General features: G+C 45.7%; 1 protein-coding gene across 1 annotated transcript in view; it reads left to right on the forward strand.

Annotated features, from left to right (window-relative positions):
* The first annotated feature begins 14055 nt into the window (after positions 1–14055).
* SLC23A2 (solute carrier family 23 member 2) overlaps positions 14056–22058 on the forward strand; it is a 151143-nt gene continuing 143140 nt past the window's right edge. The window contains exon 1 of the mRNA XM_067707546.1: positions 14056–14197. The gene's annotated coding sequence lies outside the window, so the exon portion shown is untranslated. The remainder of the gene's footprint in view (positions 14198–22058) is intronic.

Here is a 22058-nt window from a genome sequence, read left to right on the forward strand (position 1 = left end):
AACGTACATCTACCCCATAACCAGCAATTCCACTCTTGGTATTTATCCACATGAATGGAAGATATATTTATCTGTAAAACGGCTTGTACACGAGTATTCATAGTAGTCTTAGTCATAAGAGCCAAAAATTAGAAAAATAATTCCAAATATCCATTAACAGTATCTTCATACTGAAACAGGAGGGAAGAAGGCAGGGCACAACCTTTGAAAGAATGACATAGCCCAAGGACATGACATAGACTGAGTAGAGCAAAATAGGTCCAGGAAGGCAGACAAGTCAACTTCCACTAGACCTAGAGCCTCAATATACGCTTATCGTAACACATCAGCAAGCTAAATGACACACTCACAGGTGCCATGACAGTTTCAAGGCCAACCATAAGGATCAAAAAGATAGCGGTGGCCCAATTCCCAGAAATCCCCACCCCTTCTCGAAATAGTTGGAATACTCCTCCCACTCATTAGCCTATGAAATTACCCACCCCTATAAAAACTGACAACCCCATACCCTGGGGCCGCTCTTGCCTTCTGAGATGGTCCACGCTCTGTCTATGGAGTGTGTTTCTCTCTAAATAAATCCACTTGTTACCTATCACTTTGTTTCTCACTGAATTCTTTCTGCAATGAGATATCAAGAACCTGAGCTTCATTAAGTCCTGAAACCAGGTGTGTGATCTCAGTTGGAAGACTGTGGGTTTTGGCTGGGTTCAAGTCCTGGCTGCGTGGGTTTGAGTCCCAATCAGGATTTTGGCTGGGTTTGAATCCTGGCTGCATGGGTTTGAGTCCCAGTCTGATTTTTGGCCAGGTTGGAGTTCCATCCACGTGGGTTCAAGTCCCAATCTGGGGTGCATGGTTTCAGTACAATGGAATGAAACACCTCTCAGCAATAAGAAGGAATGAATGATTGCTATATGCAACAGTAAGGATAAACCTCAAAAACATCATGCTGAGTGAAAGAAACCAGACACAAAAAAAGTGTATATACTGTGTGATTTCATTTATGTGGCAAAACTAATCGATGGTGAGAAAAGTCAGAAAATGGTTACCTCTTGGGAGGTTACTAACTGGGAAAAGGCATGGGGGGAATTCCTAGAGTGATGGAGACATTCTGAATCTTGAAGTGGATGGTGGTTACATGGACGTATACAAGGGTAGATAGTCATCCAGATGTCCACTTAAGAAGATCTGCACATGTTACTCCATATAAATTATACCTCAGGTAAAAATGTTAAAGTTGTTCCTTGGCTTTGACCAGCAGGCAACTTATTCTTGTTTGGTTCAGCACTCCAGCAACACCCCCACACCCCTTCCACTCGTGCTGTACCTTTAGTCATAGCAACACTAAAAGAAGATGGGTATTCTGCTTTTTGAGCAGGGCTAGGGCTGACCCTGGCTTGTGGGTGGGGCTGGCAGTGGTGGTGGGTGGCTCAGGGCAGCTACTCAGCAGTGCCCTACCAGGGGGAAAAAGAGAGTCAAGATTTATAGGGAGTTTTGACTCAGAAAGGAAGGAATTTGCTAGAATGAAAAGTTGTGTGTGAAGCACCTGGCACTGGGCTAGGAACCTTGTACTTTTGATCTCATGCTTCCTTCTGCTCCTTTTTGAGGTCTTTGCACACCTGCCTCCTCTTTTTGGCCCCAGGGCCAACATGCCTCTTCAGAGAGGCTGTCCTGGCTGCTGTATCAACATGGCACCTACCCCTTACTCACTCTCATCTTGCTCCATTTGAATAATAAGTCGTGATCTGGAATGATCCCCTGGTATCTGTTGATTTGTCCTTGACTCCATTTTAATTGTAAACTCCAAAAGAGCAAAGACCATGTCTGCCCTGTGTGCTGCAATAACCGCAGGCTTAGTGCAGTGCCCCACTCAGAGTAAGTCCTCTACAGATATTTATGGCATCAGTGAATAGTAGCTGTTATGAAGCTGGAGCTATTACTGATTTCACTGTTGTTGAATCAAAGAGGAAAAAGGTGGTTTTGAGAAAGAGCTTAGAGGAGGCTGAGGGGTGGCAAATAGTGGGGAAGTCCAAGGTTGGTGAGAATGACAAAAAAGTCAGTGAAATTGGAGATTGGCTGGTGATGATGGAGATGGGGGCTGATGGAAGATATAAAAACCCAGGGAAAATAGTTTCGTTCCAACAGAAACAAGAATCAGAAAGTTTTGAGGCCCATAAGCCCAGGCCAGGCCTTGGCTGACTCTCCCCTGTTCTGTCTCTCCAGAATGAGGTATCCCTGCTGCTCTGTGGCCCCCCAGTTTCCACTGGGTAGATTCGTGAAGATGAGGGCCAAGTCTTTATCTCCAGCCCTAAGCTGTCTCCCAAGCTCCTGACTCATGTTTCTAAATATCATCAGACATCCCTAGTTTGGTGTCCCACAAACATGCAAACCTTAACAAGCTCCAAACACGCAAACCTTAACAAGCTCCAAACACAAAGTCCTTTTCCCCCTCTGGTTTCCAGCCTCTCGACTCTCTACTCACAATCCTGTGTTCCCAATAACACAGTGTCATCTGTGAAGTTGACATCTAACCATCCACAAAATTGGGCTCTTAGATGATTTTCATCTTTGGTCTTTCTCTCCAAATCCTCTGTCTTTCAAATCCTGTCATTCCTAATAACAACAATAAAAATAATGATAATTATTATTTTTATGGCTGCCATTTAATTGTTTCAACAATATTTTGAGAAAGGTACTAGCCATGGGACCTTAGGCAAGTTAACCTCTCTGAGCCTCGGTGTCTTTGTCTGTTGTGTGGCGACAAGAATTGTGTTACCTCATAGGGTGGCTGTGAGGGTTACACTAAGGATAACAATGGTAAAGTTTTTGGAACAATCAGTATCTTGATTGTAGCAAAGTGCTCGGTAAACATTATTGCCACTAATATTGTTTTTTCACTATAATTGACCCATTTTGCAGGTGATGCCCAGTTAGGTTAAGTAACTCTTCCAAGCTCACATAGATGGGTTTTTCCAGTCTGGTTCTTCATGTCTATCCCTACTGCCATAGCATTAATTATCACTTCTCATCTAGACTTTTTCATCACCTTTTAAGTAGTCTTCTCTCCAGCCATCTCTTTGCCTACTCTCCATTTTCCACACTTAGTGCAGAGAGTTTAAGAAACATCTCAAATGCCTATATGCTTTCAGTGCTCCGCCCAGATGCTCAACCCACCCAGGGTTCCATTGACAATTTCCTTATGTCACTCACCTGGTTTCTCTGTGCTTTTGCTTCCAGTGGCCTACATCTATATTCTCTTTAGAGGACTGTCTTATATCTGTACTGGGCTACTGGAACTGCTCTGCCTAAAAGCACAGAGAGGACAGGAGCTTATGACTGAAAAGTGCTGACTGAAAAGTGCTGGGGTATGAGCAGCCAACTCCCTTGCCTTGAGATATAATTTATGCTCCAGAACTACCCTATGAGATCAGGATGAGGCTGAGAACTTACCTAAAATTGCCTGTCTTAGCTTCTGATCTTTTCCTGTTCTGTTTTCCCCACTGTCTTACCAATTTCTCCTGGCAGTCTTTCCTTCATAAATCACTTGCAAACAAACCCTTATCTGAAGTCTGCTTCTGGAAAATCTGATCAAAGACATTGGGTCTTAGGGTGATATACAAGGCTCTCAGAAATTTGGCCTGGCCTCTGTCTTTAGTTTTGTAGTGCTTGACCTTGTGAATGAACTATGTAGTATTTGTCTTGTGGATCACCTGGAGAAGAGAGAATTTGACTCTTAGGTGAGGCATCACAGTGTAGGCCAGCCAAGAAACTCATGACATGGTGTAGGAGACTAACCTGAGTACTGTGGAAAAGCAGGTGGGAAGAATCATTGACTAGAGAGAGAAAGGTAATATGCAGATTCTAGTACACGTTTATTGCAGAAACTTCAGAACTTCAAATACAACAAAGAAACTGATAGTCACTTGTTTTCGTTTTGTTCTTTAAAATATTTAATTTATTTATTTGGTTGCTTTGGGTCTTAGTTGCAGCAGGCAGGCTCCTTAGTTGCGGCTCGCTGGCTCCTTAGTTGAGGCTCGCTGGCTCCTTAGTTGAGGCTTGCCAACTCCTTAGCTGTGCATATGAACTCTTAGTTGCGAGATGCATGTGGGATCTAGTTCCCTGACCAGAGATCGAACCTGGGCCCCCTGCATTGGGAGTGTGGAGTCTTAATCACTGTACTACCAGGGAAGTCCCCTGAGAGTCACTTGTAATCCTACCACCCATGGATAATTACTATTGATATTGATATTTTATTGTATCCCTGTTAGTTACCTGTTGCTGTACAATAAATTATCCTCAAATGTAGAGGCCTAAAACAAAAGTAAACATTTATTATCTCACTTCTGTGGTCAGGAATTCAGGACCAGCTTAGCTGGGGCTCAGGCTTAAGGTCTTGGGAGGTTTTAGTTTAAGATATCAGCTGGGCCTGCAGTCAGCTGAAGGTCTGACTGAGACTGGAGAATCCTCTTCCAAGATGACATGCTCACAAGGCCTTTGGCAGGGGGCCTCAGTTTCTTGTCATATGAACCTCTCCCAAGGGCTGCTTGAGCATCCTCATGACATGGCTGCTAGCTTCCCCTAAAGCAAGTGATCCAAGAGAGAGCAAGATGAAAGACACAAGGTTTTTTATAACCTAGCCTCAGAAGTCACACACTGTTCTTTCTGCTATATTCTTTGATTACACAGGTCAGCCCTATTCATTGTTGGAGGGATGTTTACCCTGTTTACCCATGTTTACCCTGTAAACCATTCACCTACCCATAAAACATTCACAAGTGTGTGAATAATAGGGGGCAAGGGTCACTGGGGGGTCATTTTGGAGGCTGGCTATCACAATCCCCCTCCACTCTTCTCTCTCATCTTCTATTTATCTCTTTTTTACTGTACACACTATCTTTTGTAGGAAATAATACAGGTTGCTCACCCAACTGCCATTCCCTTTTTCTTTCTTGTTAATGGAGCACCAACTCATTAAGGTTTTATTTTTAAGGATTCTTAGTAGCAGACAACATAATCTTCTCTAGCAGAAAGTGATATGTGTTGCTCAAAGAATCATTGGCAGGGCTGAAGAAACATGGTCTATGTTAGAGGTAGGTACATTATGGCCAGCAGGCTTGCTGCCAATTTTTATAAATAAAGTTTTACTAGAACACATTCACACTCATTTGTTTACATATTGTCTCTAGTTGCTTTCACACTACAATGCAGAGTTGAGTAGTGAAGTTCTAATGATGGCCACTGGAAAAGAGTTCCTTGCTCTTAAAAAGCTGCATAGGCAAAATAGTCCCTCTTCTTCAGTTGGGCATTACTGTGAATGCATGCTACACCTGGAACCACGTTGCAACCATGAGGAGAGTTAAGCTGATATGTTAAAGAGATGGGATGGAAAGATGAAAAGAATTTGGGTCCGCGAAGATGTCATTAAGCTACTAATTAAACCTAAACCCATCCTTACCTCTGGGCTTCTTGTTAGCAGAGAGAATACATTTTCCTTACGCACTTATATTCTTTATTCCTTACACATAAATAGGACTCCGCATTCTTTGCTATTTTCAGGCAAAGGTAATCTAATTTATATGCATTTCAAACTGCTTTTGGCTTAGATTTCATGAACACTTTTTCCTGTCATTTGATATTTTTCTACATCATCAAACAAAATGGTTGCAAAATGGTTGCATAACACTTGTGTTGAAATGTATTTAACAATCCCTCTTGAGAATTCCCTGGTGGTCCAGTGGTTAGGACTCCACTTTTCCACTGCAGGCACGGGTTTGATCCCTGGTAGGGGAACTAAGATCCGTCATGCTGTGTAGCTCAGCAAAAAAATAAATAAATAAATAAATAAATCCCTCTTATTAAATATTTACATTTCCCATTTTTATTATTACAAATCATGCTATGATAGACATCCATGTCTGTAAGTCTTTGCACACATTCATAATTATTTTCATAGGATAAACTTCTATGGGTAGACTTGTAAGATTAAAAGGTAAGCACTTTTTAAAGTCTTACAATATATATTACTAAGGTTTCCAGAAAGGTTGTACCAATTTAACTCCCACCAGGAGTGTGGGAAAGTTTTCATTTCCTCATATCTTCACCAACACTGGGTATTATACAGTCTCCTGTGCTGGAGGAGCCCCCTCAGGCTCATCTCTGGGGCTTCACTCCTCTCCAACTGCACTCTCTCCTCCTAGATGATCCTATTGGATCCATTGGCTTTATTTATTTTTTAAAATATTTATTTTATTTATTTATTTTATTTGGTTGCGCCAGGTCTTAGTTGTGGCTGGCGTGCTCTTAGTTATGGCAGGCGGGCTCCTTAGTTGAGGCTTGCCGGCTCCTTAGCTGTGGCATGTGATCTCTTACTTGCAGCATGCAGGTGGGATCTAGTTCCCTGACCAGGGATTGAACCCAGGCCCCCTGCATTGGGAGCGCAGAGTCTTAACCACTGCACCACCAGTGAAGTCCCTCCATTGGCTTTAAATATTATATAGCACTGATGACCCCCAAGTGTGTAACTCCAGCCCAGTCCTCCTCCCTGAGCCCATGTACATGAATCTGGATGAAGCTATCCAATTGTTCCCTCTTGAGATGTCACAGATAGAAGTCTCCCAGACTGTCCTCCATCCCAACCCTCCTCCATTCTTCCCATCTATGGAGTGGCCCCTCACCTACCTGGCTTCCCAAGCTCCAAACCCAAAAGCCTTCCTTGATTTCTCCCTTTCCTTTATGCTCCATATACAGCCTGTTAGCAATCCCTGTCATTTTATCTTCCAAGGATATTTTGAATTGGCCTCCTTATCTCCATTTCTACTGCTCTCACCCCAGGCCAAGCCACCATCTTCCATCTGAACTACTGTAACTCCTCTCTGTTCTGTTTGCTTTACCCTTGACTCCTCCAATACATTAACCACATGGCAACAGAGTGATCATCTTAAAACAGAAATGAGATCATGTTATTCCCCTGCTTGTACCCTCTAATGACTTCCTATTATACTTAGAAACCCTGTTCCATCTGAGCCCCTCATGACCTCTTCCTCAATCTCATTTCATCACATTCTCCCTCCTACCTTCCATGTCCCACTCACACCAACTGCTTTTCAATTTCTCAAACATGACATGCTCTTTCCTGTCTCAGGACATTTATCCTTGCTATTCCTCTTTCTAGAATGGTCTTTTCACAGCTCTGCATAACTGGCTTCCTTGAGTCTTGGCAATAATGTCCCCTCTTTAGTCCTTCTTTACCACTTTACCTAAGATGGCCCCCCAACCTGGATTACAGTCAGCCCCTTTTATTGTTCCTTTTTAGCACTTACCACAGACGCAAATATTATTTACTTGCTGGCTGCCATTTCATGTCTTAGAACACAAGTCTACTGGGTACCAGAAGCCCAGCCAGACGTTGGGTATACAATTATTTCTCTTCTGACCTCCCATACTTACCAGTATGTAGGCTCACTGGGGCAGGTGAGGTGAGTTTTGTCAATGATGTCTAGCCCAGTGCCTTCCAGGTAACATGTGACCGGTGAAGATTGGCTATACTAACTTATATCAGATGTAAGTGGTGCAGCCAACAATCTGGGCACAAAGGACCTGAATTCCAAGTGACCTTATATAACTGGAGACGTTATCGAAAAAAAAGAGAATGAAATTTAATATGGATGGAGTGTAAACATAGCCCATGGAAAGAATGAGTGTGTGATATTACGACTCAAAACAAATTGTGGGCTCAGTTCTACAGCTAGATTAGGCCTCTTATACTAATAGGTATTTTGTATTTGTAAAGGGCTATGAAAAACATTTGCAGAAAACATGTTCACAGTAATTATATCATTTAATCCTTATACCCACCTAGGTGGTAGATAGAGTAGACAGAATTGTCTTGAGTTTGCATAATAGGACACCTACGTGTAGCTTGGTTAAATGGTTGCCCCAAGGTCACTCAGCAAGGCAGAGATGGGGCAGGGACCCTGTGCCTTTTCTCTAAGGCTGCAGGAATAGTATGTCACATTTATCCTAGCACTAAAGAATATTCCAAATTAAACCTTCACATCCTACAGTATATATACACACATCCCTGTTTCCTAAAGTGCACATTCCTGGAGACAATAACTTGTATCAGTTCACCTTCTTGGGCCTGACCTTTTGCCCCAGAACCTACTCGAGACTGGGGCTTCATTGCCACTTTCTTTTGGAGATGGACCATGTTATTTAAAATGGGGAATACCCAATTTATTGGATATAAATCTGTTAACTGGATTTTTTTCTAAGTCTAGTTATTGCATTTACTTAATAAAGACTTTTTGTAGTATACATACAGAAAAATGCACATATCACAAGTGTGCGGCTTAATGAAATCTCACAAAGTGAATATGCTCGTGTGCCTATAGCACCCAGATCAAAGCAAAGAACGTGGCCAGCTCCTTGGAAGAACCTATGGTCTTCTCTTTAATCATTATCCCCCGACAGGGCAACAGCATCCTGAATTCCAACAGCCTGGATTAGTTCTGCTTCTTTTCTACTTTATATAATTACTGATGGATTTTTATTCTTTTTCCATTTTTTCCCCAAAGACTAAGTGTCTCCATGAGGGTCTAGGTTCAAATGAATCCCTTATTGAATAAAGTTTTATTTTATTTTTACCCTGCATTTGAGGCCTTTTGTGTTTTACCTCTAATTTGTGTTTCTCTCTTAGCTTCCAGTTCTCCAGGAACCTGGAAGTTAATCCTGAGTCTTTCTCTCCCTTCACATCTCACCTTCCATCAGTGGCCAGACCCCATTGGTTCAGTCCAACCTCTGAGATCATTAAGTACTTACTGAGAATCTACTGTGTGGCAGGCACTATTTTAGCTGCATGCAGAGTTATATAGATCAAGATCTCTGTCCTGGAGGAACGGACAGTTAGTGAGGGAGGGAAGTGAGACAGAAAAACAAATCATTTCAATATAAGTCCATTCTAAATACTAGGAAGTACCCCAGGCTACACTTACACCAGCTGAGGGGCTCAAGAGAGGTTTCTAGGAGAGGCCAAGGTGAGACTTAAAGGATGAGCAAGAATGATCCAGAAGAAAGAGTAAGATGTCCAAGCAGAAGAAACAGCTAAGCCCCTGAAGGGCTTTTGAGGGGAAAACAGAAACAGACACAACCACACTCCCCCCAACCCCACCCCTAGTGTTTGAAGCAAGCAGGAGGAAAAGGAATCTGAGAAGGAGACAGAAAAAAAAATGGTCAGAGGTGTAGAAGAACCGGAAGGAAATGCAGCCACAAAGCCAAGGAAAGAGAACTTTTCCTGAGGGAACATAGCACTAGCTATGCCAAATGCCTCCAGAAAGTTCTAGTAACATGCGTACAGAAAAGATCCCTTGGATTGTGCAGTTTGGAGGAAATGGCTAATCTACCTGGGCAGTTTCAGAGGAAAATAGGGACAGAACCAGATTGCCAGAAGGTGAAGAGAGGAGGGATGTCAGGATGAGGAGACAGGGACTGGAGGCAGCTCTTTCCAGAAGCTGAGCTTAGAAGGGGAGAGAGGTACATGAACTGGGAAGGAGGCAGGTTTTAGAAAGGAGTGGTCAGTGCCGGAATACAGGGCAGGAGGACAGCTGAGGGAGGGAGGCCTCAGAGGGCTCTTTAGTCCAGAGGTTGGGAAGAGGGAACACACCGCTCATGAATGGTCTCCTGGGAGCAGGAAGCAAGTAGGGAGTATGGACAGATAGGGAATTTGAGGTTGATGGGGATGGGTAAGAAAGTTCACCTGTGAGGGACTTATAAAGGGTGGTCTTTGTCCTTTTGTATCTGACTTCTTTCACTTAGCCTAATGTCTTCAAGAATCATCCTGGTTGTAGCACATATCAGAATTTCATTCCTTTTTAAGGTCAAAAAATATTCTATGTATAGATGTACCATAAGATGACATCTTCACCACCAGGCTGACCACCAAGAGAGACAGCTGTGGGTACCAGCAGTCAGGTAACAGTGTCCTCAAGGTACAAGGAGAGGCTGGGAGTGCAGGTGAGAAATCTGCAAGGAGTCAGCAGATAAGAGGCTAAGGCTGCCTCGGCAGGAGGGCTGGGCTTGGTGGAGAGAATACCAGCGTCTTTGTGGCTGACAGGGCTGGGCTTCAGCTGCGCTGGGTGTGGGGGTGAGAGGGGCTGAGGAGGGAGGGATCTGAGGTCAGGAGGGGCTGCTGAGCAAATGGGGACATGGAGGAGGCTGAAGGGGCAGGGGACATGTCTCCTTGAGCATCCTCAGTCATAAATCCCTGTGCTCTCCAGTGTGTGTTTGTGTCAGGTAAATTCCCTGAACTTGTATTCTGGGTTAAGGGTGCATGCATTTAAACAGATATTTTAACAGATATATGTGCATTTAAACAGACAGATATCTCTAAATCCTATTCCAGAAAGGGCAGACCAATTTAGACTTCCTCCCACAGATTTTGAGAGGATTCATTTCCCTTTGCCATAACCAACCTTGGATGTTATTAATCTTTGCCAATCTGATGGGTGGAAAATGATGTAATGATGACTAAATTTTTGTTCCTTTTTGGGGAATAGAGGCCCCAGTCCTCAGAGAGGGACTGGGTTGTGTTCTGTAGTGATCAACCACTAAGCACATGTCCCTCCAGGCCTCAGGCTAGCTCTTTCCTGCCTGCTCACCACCTGGATGCTGGTATTCTCGCTTTGCCGACCTCAGTTCTAGACTCCAGAGAGATATTGGAAATAAATATTGTAAAGATAGCCCCGAGCTACAATTACCTCTCAAAAATAAAACAGCCTGGAAATGACAGAAATTTCAATCAAATTATCCAGGACACAAGATGTTCTTGATAAATTCTGTTGATTTAGTTTAGAGAATGGAGTGGGGGAGGAAAAAACCCTGCTTGTACCAACTCTAATAGGAAAGGAAAATGAATAGGAAATAAAAGGAAATTAATAGGAAAATATTCATGTATTTTTTGAATTAATAGTTAATTGATGATAAAAATAATTATATATAAATACGGATGTATTCAAGCACTAAATAAGCATTTTAATCCTCACAAAAACCCTGGCAATGTTGAAGTCAGGGTCAGCCTCTGACACCAACTCCAGTCTGCCAGCAGTAAAAAGTAGTACTTTGTACAGAAAAAAAAGAAAAGCAGCTGGAGACGACAGAGATGGGTCTTGAATGCTGTCCTGTCTATACTGTTTCTTTTTACCCAGTTTTTCTGTAGACCAGGAGGCCCTGAAGAATTTCTAGGAGGGGTGTGAGGTGGTCAGTTCTGCGCTTTGAGATGATTACAATGATGGCTTTGGGAGATAACTCTTGAGGCCAAGAGGCGAGAGAGAAGCTTTTTCAACAGTCTGAGGAAGAACAAGTGAGGGTTTGGGATGGTGGACACAGAGAAGAGAATTCCAGACACACTTTCCCACTCCAGCTGACCATAGGTGACAGTCAAAGTCAAAGTTGATTTCAAAGTTTCTGGTGGCAAAATGAGAAACCTCAGATAGAAGCAAGTTTGTGAGAGGAGGATAAAGAGTTCAGCAGTGGAGGTGCCATATTTAAAATTCCTGGGGACTTCCCTGGTGAGAAAACTCCGCGGGCCTGGGTTAGATCCCTGGTCGGGGAACTAGATCCTGCATGCCACAACTAAGAGTTTGCATGCTGCTACTAAGAAGTCCGCATGTTACAATGAAGATCCCACGTGCCTCAACGAAGACCCGGCGCAGCCAAAATAAATAAATAAATAAACAAATATTAAAAAGAAAAATTCTAAAAAAAAAAAAATTCCTGGATAATATCAAGGAGAGGTTATCTGGAGGACAATTGGAAATGTGTGCCTAGAAGTTCAGAAAGATGTCTGTCTGGTCTGGAGAGAGATTTGGGAGTCATGAGGAGATGGCTGATCTTTGGAGGACAGGGCAGGGGAAAAGATGGAGAGAAAGGAGATATTAAGGAAAACAAACATTTTTAGAGGTGAGCATAGGTAACTCTTACATCTCTGAGAGGGAAGTGGGGGGGGGTGTAGGAAAAATTGTAAGACCCAGTGGTATTATTGCTAGAGAAGAGTTTTGAGAAAGAGGGAGAAGTCAATGGAATGTTACAGAGCCATCAAGGAAGAAAAGGACTGCAAACAGGCAACTGGATTTGGCAACTAGAAGGTCACTGGTGACATCGAAGAAAGCAGAGAGTGACAGCACCTGAGGAGTGATGGGGAGGATAGGAAGGAAGACAGGCAGGAAGGTGGGAGAGGCCAGGCCAGAGGAAGTTTTTTAGGATAGAGAAAATCTGTAAGTGAGGGAGAGGGAGACCCTGAGGATGCAATAGTTAGCTCTCCCGTTTCTGCACTCGGGCTTTCTCTAGTTGCGGCGAGCAGGGTCTACTCTTCCTTGCGGTGCTCAGGTTTCTCACTGCGGTGGCTTCTCTTGTTGCAGAGCACGGGCTCTAGGCGCGCGGGCTTCTGTAGTTGCGGCTCGCGGGCTCTAGAGCGCAGACTCAGTAGTTGTGGCTCACCGGCTTGGCTGCTCCCTGGCATGTGGGATCTTCCCGGATCAGGGCTCCAACCCGTGTCCCCTGCATTGGCAGGTGGATTCTTAACCACTGCACCACCAGGGAAGTCCTGTTAACTCCCCTTCTTTTATCTGAGATATCTCATCCCTGGCTGAATAAAACACGTAGTACCTCCTTTGCGGCTCCACACTGATACCCCCACCCCCCCGCCACCCCCTCCTCGCCAAAAAAAAAGGGTTGGCTGGAAAAGGCTCTCTCTGGTATAGGAGGATGGTAGAGATGTTAAATGGACAGGGCAGTGTGAATTTTCTCACTGGTCACAGAATTTTTGTCCCTTATTTTCTCCATCTTCAATGTGGATCAAAACACCTGGTCTTCCAGGGTGTACTGAATTTTACAAGCCAACTCTTGTATTTTAAAAATACATGTTATTAGAGAAGTAAATAGGATGACATTATTGATTCTCAAAGACTTGGACCACATCTCTCTATTTTATAAAATTCCCACAGTTGATGGTCACTCCCCCGCCCCCCCATCGATATCTGTGATATCTGTAACATCCAGTCCCTCAAACTGTGTAAAACAGGCAGAAAACTCTGATGATAAAATCTGCTCCTCCCCATGTAAGGTCAGACACCGTTCACGGTTCTTTAGCTCTCTCGAGTTGCTTGGGGCACTAGTCGGTTATTACTCGGTTGTAATAGCAACTAGACTGCAGCCTCAAGATGGAAGGTGCTATGAGAGTGCTAATTATTAGGTTTTTGTTTGTTCGTTTGTTTAGCCATGTGTTCAGATAGTCTTCAGTAGTGGCTCGCAAAGGGTAAACCCCAGAGAACAGCATTATCATCACCTGGGAATTTGCCAGAAATGCAAAATCTGGAGCCTCACTCCACACCTCTGGCCTCAGAAGCCCTGGGGGTGGGGCCCAGCCACGTGCATCTTGAGGCAGTTAAGGTGAAGTCGCGCTAAAGATTGAGGGCCACGGATTTACCTGAGGCCTTTCCGCTCAGCCGCCCTTACCCAGCGGCATCTCGGGCTGCACCCTGACCCACGGAATCAAAACCTGCACTTAAACACGACCCTCAGGGGAGTCTGAGAAGCCTCGGTCTATATTACCGTGTTTGTATAAGGTAATGAGGACCTCTTCCCCAGTAAGTTAAAAAACCTGACAGCCTAACTGGAGAAACGGTGAAAGCGCCTTGACATCCAAACCATTGAGCCCAAGGCGCCGCAGATTGCTTATCTTCACTGAGAAATGACGGCTCGGTGTCAGGCTGAGTAAAAAGGGGGTACGAGGAGGGGGAGACTCCGGGCGAGCACTCCGTATTCCAGGTGGGTCCCCAGAATCAGGTGTGACTGGAAGGCAGGAGAAGGGGGGCGCTTTCCACGCAGGGGGGCGGGAAATAAAATGAACTTGGAGGGCGGAGAGGACGACGGGGGGGGGCGCCTGGGAGGCCAAGCGGCTCGCTTAGCTTGGCAGGCGCTGAGGGGGAGCCCCTCCCTCGGGGGAGGCCAGAGGGCGGGGGTCGGGCGCGGAGAGGGAGGTGGGTCCGGGCCGGCGCGGGGGCGGGCGGCTCTACGGCTCCCCGCCCCTGGCCCGCCCCTCCGCGGCGCCATTTTGCAGGCGGCTGTTGCGGGGACCGTAGGCTGCGGCGGTTACTGCGGAGCCGAGGCGCGGCAGCAGGACGGGAGCCCGGCGATCTGCAGCCAGGTGAGAGCCGGGCCGCCGCGCCCCCCGCCCGGCCCAGGGGCCGCACCTGCCGGGCCTGGCCGCGAGGGGCCCGCCGCGCCCACGAGGCCGGCCAGGCACGGCCCCCGCGCGCTGTCAGCGGCGCGGCCTGCGCCCCCACACCCTGGCCTGTTTCCGGGGTCCCCCGGCCACCCTGACCGCGGGGCCCCGGGATGCCCGGCGACCCGCAGCCCCGCCGGGTCCCCGGGCGCTCAACCCTGCCTGCGGCCGGGGCCGCCGTGCGCTCGGGCCCTCAGGCCGCGCCGCGGGGAGGCGAGTGGGGTCCCCCCCAGGACCCGGTCGCCGCCGCCTCCTCCCCGGCCCTCGGCCCGCGCGGCCTGGGGTCGCTCTCCGGTCGGCCGTCCGCAGGCGGTGCGCGCGGGCATCTCCGTGCCCCCAGGAATGCAGGGCCATCAAGAGGGGCAGCGGAGGGGGGTGCCTTTTACATTTTTGCCTTTTTTCTCCCCTACAGTGGCTGCGCCGAGTAATTTTAGGAGCTCTCGCTCCGACCCCAGGGCCTTTCTGTCTGGCCAGTTCCCCGGGGGTCGCCGTCCCCCTTGTTGCCACCTTGCTGGAAAGAGAAATTGTCATTTTCGAGTGTGACTAGTTTATGGGCGCAGAAATTTCTCCTTCCTATGACTCTAGATGTCCCTTTGATGGGCAGCTGATAGGGATTCGGCCTACAGGCTGGGGGTTTTAAGCATGACTGATGGGAAATTCTTGATTGTCAATCCAAAGGGTAAGTGAGGGCAACTGCGGGCGGAAGAAAGTCACTTATAAGGGATTTCTGGGTCTGAGGCATTAGCAGTTGCTGACTACTTTTAGTCGTGCAGTGATGGGAGAGAGGAGGGGGAAGATGCTGTCCCTGCTGATATTTGGACGTCTGTGTGCAGAGAAGGCTGGGCAGTGTGAGGACGTGCACAGTCTGATTTGAGCTGTTGTTAATTGGCATGTGATCTCCCTCACCCAGTTTCTTCCTCTCTGAAGCCAGAGGTTAGAATCACGGATGGTTGGAACATTTTAATTTTCATATTTTTGCATTTGAATGCTGTTGGACTGGGGCCTCGCCCTTCCAAGTTGTCTAGACCTGCCTTTTCACCTTTGCATATGACTTGGCCCACTTGACCCCTGAAGGTGAGTCTGGTGAGATTTATAAAAAGGGCCTTTTGGCTCAGAAATTCTGAATTCTGTACAGGGTCATGGTTGACTCTATCAGGGTCACTTGTGAACCTATCACTACTGGTCTCTTTTCACTCATCCAAAATTTAATAGCTTTGGGTCTCCTGCCTTCTAGAAGCCCAGCAGTGGGTGTGCACAGTGTAAGCCCTCATGACACACCTGTTAGTTAAAAGGGGGTGAGTAGGTGTGTCCAGCTGACAACCTGTTTCACCTGACAGCCTGAACATGAGCTATCTGCTTTCTAGACTATATCGTTGCCAAAATGGTGACCAGCTTCTTTCTTTGAATACCAGGGCATTTCTCTTTTGGTTTCTTTGCTTGGAGTGAGGAGTGATTTTTTTTTGTTTTTTTTGTTTTTAAAGAAACTAGGTATTTCAATAACTTTTTGTAGTAGTTCCCTCCCGCTCCCAAAGATGGTTGTGTGGCAGTTGTGTTTTCTGACTGTGGCACAGCCAAGCCGAGTTTTAATGTCTGTTAGGATGTTTGAAAACTGCTTATGAAAGTACCTGTGTAGAATATTGGATAGGGTTTTGCTAGGTTTCATGCAACACTGCCTATCTGGTTTGTGTAGCAAAGGCTAGTGGATTTATAATAACATTGCAGAAATGAGTTAGATGTACATCAGCTAATTTGGTGACAAGTGCTGTTAATCCAAATATTATTGACTAAAACCCAATCTTTTGCCTTCAAGTAGCCTAAGGTCTAGTGTGTTGGATACTGGAAATCCTGAGTTGGTTATTGCCACCATCTTCAGTGTCTCCAGAGACAAACTGGGGATCCATTTGGGTACTCATTTCTGGCATCACTGGTGACTTAAGGGTTTTTCCCATTATGGTTAAGGGAATTAAAAGTCAGCAGTCATAATTTGCAATTACATAGTGCTTTGTACTTGTAAATGAAAGCTTTTTAAAAACTTTATTTAATCCTCTTATGCTGTATTATTTATTTATTTTTGGTTGTGTTGGGTCTTAGTTGCTGCGTGTGGGCGGCGAGCGGGGGCTACTCTTTGTCGCCGTGCTCATGCTTCTCGTTGGGGTGGCTTCTCTTGTGGAGCACAGGCTCTAGGTGCGCGGGCTTCAGTAGTTGTGGCATGTGGGCTCAGTAGTTGTGGCTCACAGGCTCTCGAGTGCAGGCTCAGTAGTTGTGGCCCACGGGCTTAGTTGCTCCGCGGCATGTAGGATCTTCCTGGACCAGGGCTTGAACCCCTGTCCCCTGCATTAGCAGGCGGATTCTTAACCACTGCGCCACCAGGGAAGTCCCTCATGGTATTCTAACTTAAACATTTTGCAGTCCTTCCCTGACCTGTTTCCAGGCCTTGCCTAAAAACCTCCCAACATGCTAGTCTGTTCCCAGTGCCAGGTAACCTCATTAATTCATTTTCATTCCCTGCTGTTTTTCCAGTTATTCTCTCCTCAGAGGGCCTGAGTCTGGGCTTTCTTTCTTTCTTTTGCTGGGGAGCATTCCTGCTTCAGGTTAAGCTGTGAGCTACTACTAAGCGGTTTAAACTGGTCCTTTGTGCTCCTTGTGGCACTCTCTTCATTTTCTCCCTGGCTTTGCTATTTCTGGCCTGTTGTTTTGTCACCGGTTCTAGATTGTTGTCTCTCTAAGAATTGAGGTCTGCTTGCAACTTATGCTTTTCACAGGCCTCCCCACATTTAATACATGTATTGACTGCCGACTGTGTGCCAGGTAACGATCTTGGTGCTCCAGTTGCTGCATAGAGATTTCTTCCCCACACAGAGCTCACACTCTAGTGTGGAGGCAGACAATGAGACTTTGTGCTCTGAAGAAGAATCTGACAGAATTGGGGGTATTAAGTGTTGCCGTGGGAGCTGAAATTGTAGGAAATGTAGAACGGGAAGCTCTGAGTCATCTTTGAGTGAAGATGTGAAGGAAGTGAGTCATATGGATATCTGGGGGAAGAACATTCCCGAGGAGGAAACTGCAGATGCAAAGGCCCTGAGGCAGGAGAAAGAGAATAACAATGGGAGTTGAATCATTTAAGGCTGTGTGGCACCTAGGAAGGCCTGTAGATTTTACTTTGAGGTGGGGTAGGAGCCATTGGAGAGTTTTGAATAGAGGAGGGATAGAGACATGCTGGTTGTTGATGTGTGAGAATAGAATGAAGTCAGGGTGAGCAGGGTAGGGCTGCAGGGCAGGCAGCGAGTACAGGGCTGAAGATGGTGATTGAGTGGAAGTGGGTGCCAGTAAGGTGGTGGTGAGAAGTGTCGGATTGTCAGGTGGGGCTGAGGAGATTGCTGATGGACCATCTGTGGGGGGTGAGAGAGGGAGTTCAGGGCAACGGCAGGGTTTCTGGCCTAAGCACCTAGAAAGAAAGTGGCTGCCCCAGGAGCCACATGCCGCATGATGCCAGCCTGATGCAACTAAATGCAGTGGTAAGGAGAGGGTGGATGTTTTGGGGGAGGTCTTCTTCCATGGAAATGTAGCTCTTCTTGGGAGCTTCTCATTGTCCTTTGTCTTAATTCTCTCCTCTGAGCTCAGGCGGGTAAGTCCCTCACCTCAGGTCTAGGTGGCCTCTAAGATCCTCCTTACCCCATGAAGGAAAGTTCCATCTACTCGTTTTTTCATAACCATGTCTTGCATTACTTCATATTTTTGTTGTTGTTGTTGTTATGCAGGCCTAAAATCTAAAGGTAGCACAAAAAGCAAAAATTCGGATTCATGAAAAATGGCCTCTGACAAGTCCCTACATCTTAGAAAGTGTGGTAGACATGATTTGCATATACACTATATACAGAAATATCTAAGTATTCAAGTGTAATGGGTACAGTAGTGGATACTGCATAGGCTCATGGAGAATCATACTTAGGACTTCAATCAAGTAGTCTCACTGCCTGTGAACTTTTCAGCAACTTAAGGGTGCAGCTCTCAGCCTCTTCCTGTTGGCCATGGTCTTGACCCCAGTTCTTCCTTCATCATTGTTTCTCTGTAGCCTTGATGAGTTCTTCAGTTTCCTCCTTCAGTGAGGGGGTCAGGGTTGCACTGGGCCTCATGTTGCCTGGTTGCCACAAACCATGGCTTTTTATGGTCTGTGGTCCAGAAAGCCTTCTTTATTCACGGGTTCTTTCCACAGTTTTTCCCAAAACAGCTGATCTTTAAGTCGCCTTGTGTCAGTTGCCCTGGGGCATCTCAATGAGTGCCTGGTGGCCACCTCTCTCTCATTTATGTGCATGTGACTCTTACTGAGTTGAATCTTCCTATCTTCTAAGTTGAACTCAAGAGCAGTTTAAAACTCTTCTCTCCAGGAGCCTCTCTAAGCAGTAGAGGGGACCCAAGAAAGACTAGACAGTGAGCCCCATGTGATAGGGCCAGTGCAATAATGATGGTGCCAGTGGTTATTGGCTATGTGCTGAACACTTGAGTTCACTATTGTTGGTTTCAACAGCTGGCAGCCAACATGGTTCTGGTCTGCATCTTATCAGTGAAGGAACTGGAGCTTGATAAACTTTTCTAACTTAACTCTTGGGTCTTGAATTCTGCTCTTAATGCGCCAGTAAACCTTGGGACCCTCAATGATAGAATGCTATTCCCAAGTCTTGCCTGAAGGTCTGTGTTTCTTAGCTCCTGTTGGCATAGAAGAGGGCAGGGAAACTAGTGTCAGTTGGTCAACGGGTGCCTAGCACTTCCTGTGTTTACTAATGGCATTTAATCACAACAGCCCTATGGTAATAGGTATTACTATTCCCATGTTACATCTGAGGATGCTGAAGTTGGTGGTGGGCAGCTCCTTGCCCAAGGTCATAGTAGCTGAGTCAGAATTTGACCGAGGGCTGGTCTGATTGCCATGCTCCATTGGGTGGGTGTGGGGGAGGGGGAGGTGGGAATGGCGTGAGTAAAAGTGGAGAGGCTTGTGAGAGGCGCTGAATGTGTCAGGATGGTTGGAGGGAGGCTGAGGCTGAGGTAGGTGGAAAGGGTGTACAGAGCTTAAAGGTCCTTTTCATACTATATTATGGGGCTTGAATTTTGTCTGGAAGACCACTAAGAAATTCCCAGAAGGGGAGTGACTTGTAAAGATGTGCATTGTAGGAAACTCTGGGGCAGTGTGGAGGGTACATGCTGAGGCTGAAGGAGAACAGATCATCCTCGCTTTCTCCTGCCTCCTCTTATCCATCCTGTTGTTCATAACAGGCTCAGTGTTTTCTTCTCTGCACCCCAGCTTGGGTCCTTTGTTCCTTCCTTTCCCTCATTTATTCCTGCAGGCTCCTCCCACAACCCCCTACCCCAACACATGCACATTTCCTTTATACAGGCTTCCTTTGAGGTGGCTTCGCTTTGTTCAAGTGAAGACATACATGACCCAGCGTTAATTAAACCTGCATTAACTTTTCTATTCTGGACCAAGGCTTCATTACAGAGGTCTTGGTATAATGACTCTGTGGATGGTCTTCTCCCCTGCTTCTGATGAGAAGCACTGCTTGAAACGCTGTTTCTCACAATTCAGCTGTATTGGGATTTCAGTCTCCAATTCGGTATGGCTTTCTTGTCCCCTCTGCAGTGCTGGCTTAAATTCTTTGCTGTCTCCGAAGACATATCACCTGGTTGGGGGTACAACCTCTTCCTTGTCTAACATGATAGATGTTAAACTTGAGAGTTTCTCATTCAGAAGGTCTGGGATGGGGCCTGGTCTGCATTTCTAACCAGTTCCCAGATGATGAGGATGCTGCTGATTGGGGAACCACCAGCACCTGTTTTTGTAAATCAGGTTTCACTGGGACATAGTCATGCCCATTCAAGAGACCATATAACCTGCAAGCCTAAAATATTTGCTATCTGGCTCTTGTAGAAAGTTTGCTTATCCCTGCTTCATAGTAATACTTATGTGGTCAGTGCTGAAAAGTTTGAGTTCAGGACTTCCCTGCCAGTGTAGTGGTTAAGAATTTACACTGCCAATACAGGGGGCGTGGGTTCCATTCCTGGTCGGGGAACTAAGATCCCACATGCCGTGTGGTGCAGCCAAAAGACACAAAAAGTTTGAGTTCATATTTTATTATCAAGAGCTCTTCCTTTTTCTTTCTTTTTTAAAAAAATATTTATTTATTTATTTAGGCTGCATGAGCTCTTGAGGCACGTGGACTCTTAGTTGCGGCATGCAGATTCCTTAGTTGTGGCACACGAACTCTTAGTTGCTGTATGCATGCAGGATCTAGTTCCCTGACCAGGGATCGAACCCCAGCCCCTCTTGCATTGGGAGTGTGGAGTCTTACCCACTGGACCACCAGGGAAGTCCCTCAGGAGCTCTTTCTATATTAAGACATTGCTTCACAAATTATTCCACAGAAGTATGGTATGGGGGAATATATGCATATTTTGAAGTGTTAGAGAGTATAAAAAGCATGACACTTTTAAGTCTTTTTATCTAAAATTAATGTAAAGTTTATATTCTATTCCAGAAACATCAGTGCTTGGTTTAACATGAAACACTTTTCCTCCCTAATCTTTGAGTAAAGTTGATGCTGCTAGACGTGTTACATTTGATCCTGCTTTCACTTTGTTTGAGAAATATGCTATTAAGATTTGCATTTTAAAAAAGTGCTAGAGAGGGTGTGGAGAAAAGGGAACCCTCCTACACTGTTGGTGGGAATGTAAGTTGGTGCAGCCACTATGGAATACAGTATGGAGGTTCCTCAGAAAACTAAAACTAGAATTACTATACGATCCAGCAATCCCACTCCTGGGCATATATCTTGACAAAACTATAATTCAAAAAGATACAGGGACTTCCCTGGTTGTCCAGTGGTTAAGAATCTGCCTTCCAATGCAGGGGACACGGGTTCGATACCTGGTCAGGGAACTAAGATCCATCTGCTGCGGGACAGCTATGCCCGCACTCCACAGCTATGCCTGTGCTCCGCACCTACTGAGCCCACGTGCTCTGGAGCCCATGTGCCACAACTAGAGAGCCCACATGCCACAACTAGAGAGCCTGTGCGCCACAACTAGAGAGCCCGTGTGCCGCAACTACTGAGCCTGCATGTTCTGGAGCCCCGGCGCCACAACTAGAAAGAAGCCCGTGCACTGCAACAAAAGACCCCACATGCTGCAGTGAAGATCCTGTGTGCTGCAACTAAGACCCAACATGGATAAACAAATAAGTAAATAATTTTAAAAATTAAAAAGAAAGATACATGTACTCCTATGTTCATAGCAGCACTGTTCACAGTAGCAAAGACATGGAAGCAACCTAAATGTCCATCGACAGATGAATGGATAAAGAAGATGTGGTACATATATATATAATGGAATACTACTCAGCCATAAAAAAGAGCAAAATAATGCCATTTGCATCAACATGGATGCACCTAGAGATTATCATGCTAAGTGAAGTAAGTCAGAAAGAGAAAGACAAATATCATATGATATCACTTATATGTGGAATCTAAAATATGGCACAAATGAACTTATCTATGAGACAGAAACAGTCTCATAGACATAGAGAACAGACTTATGGTTGCCAATGGGGGAGGAGGGGGTAGAGGAGGAATGGAGTGGGAGTTTGGGGTTAGTAAATGCAAACTATTACATGTAGAATGGATAAAGAACAAGGTTCTACTGTATAGCACAGGGAACTATATTCAATATCCTGGGATAAACCATAATGGAAAAGAATATAAAGAATGTGTATATGTGTATAACTGAGTAACTT

This window comes from Pseudorca crassidens, chromosome 15 (assembly GCF_039906515.1).
Source record: "Pseudorca crassidens isolate mPseCra1 chromosome 15, mPseCra1.hap1, whole genome shotgun sequence".
Classification (NCBI taxonomy): domain Eukaryota; kingdom Metazoa; phylum Chordata; class Mammalia; order Artiodactyla; family Delphinidae; genus Pseudorca; species Pseudorca crassidens.